Source organism: Cystoisospora suis (genome assembly GCF_002600585.1).
Source record: "Cystoisospora suis strain Wien I chromosome Unknown contig_4794, whole genome shotgun sequence".
Classification (NCBI taxonomy): domain Eukaryota; phylum Apicomplexa; class Conoidasida; order Eucoccidiorida; family Sarcocystidae; genus Cystoisospora; species Cystoisospora suis.
Window position 1 is genome coordinate 19020 of NW_027157586.1, and position 1090 is coordinate 20109.

Consider the following 1090-nt stretch of genomic DNA (forward strand, 5'->3'; position numbering starts at 1 on the left):
TTGAATGATCCATCGCCGGCCGGGTAATTCCGGCGCTCGTGTATTCAGTATACGGATGGGTCCTATCTTCTTCCACATTCCGGGAAGATTTGAGAAGGCCCGCAAACAGGGGCCTTCCGAAAACTTAGCTTTCGCCCGAAAAGAAGACAACCTCGTCACGCAGACGATGAACCAAGACAGTAAAACGTGGGAAATGAGTCAGAAACACGCCGGAAGTTGAAGTCGAAATGCTGACAAGGTTAAAAGAGGGCAATCGTCGCGTCCTCACCGCATTGGAGAAAGCAGCTTATTGGACGGCCGCAACCGAACGAAAGCACTTTTACCTCCAGTTTATTCTCGAAAAATCAGCTCGGCGAAGGCAAAAGCCCCAACTTAGGGGGGAGCTTTCCAGCAACGTCTTTAGAGTTTGGACCGGCAGAAAAGTCCACCCATCAAGACTGAACAGCTCTTAAACCATCGCCGCCGGAGAGCGGAAGCTGACTAGTTTTTCTCGTGTGAGACTGAAACGCAGACTGGAGCCTGATAGACTGTGCGGTGCCACCATTGTTATCGGAGATTAAGGAAATCTTCTGTCCGTGTTACGATATCACCACTGGTTTCTGATGCTTGTCTTCGACTTTATCAAACAAGCTAGAGGCAATGCTGGTTTTGCTTTGTCTATCGGAAGGCCACGCGACGAAGCCTGCTAGCGTATACCGCCTGCAAAAGCAGCGTCGATCACTGTGTCTGCAACGATCGGCAGTTTCTGCCTTCAAAGGTCTTTCCTTCGAGCTGGAATGTTCAATGGACTCCACCGAAATTCTCCGCTTGGCCGATGCTCGGTGACCGCCGCCGGTGTAGTTCCCGTGAGACCGCGCCTGCGCCGCTAGCGGGCCTGCCATCTGACACAGGTGCAGCAGCACGTTCTCAACGGCACTGAGGGCTGTCGTCGTCTTTTTGGCCAAGTTCTGGAAAGCAAAATATTGTTTCACAGTGTCTTGGCTGAGGTCACTGACGTGCCCTTAAGGGCCGAGGCACGAATGAAGTTAAACACGCGAAAGAACACACAACCGGTTTCTGAAAAACATAACACTCAAAGTCCTCTGTGAAG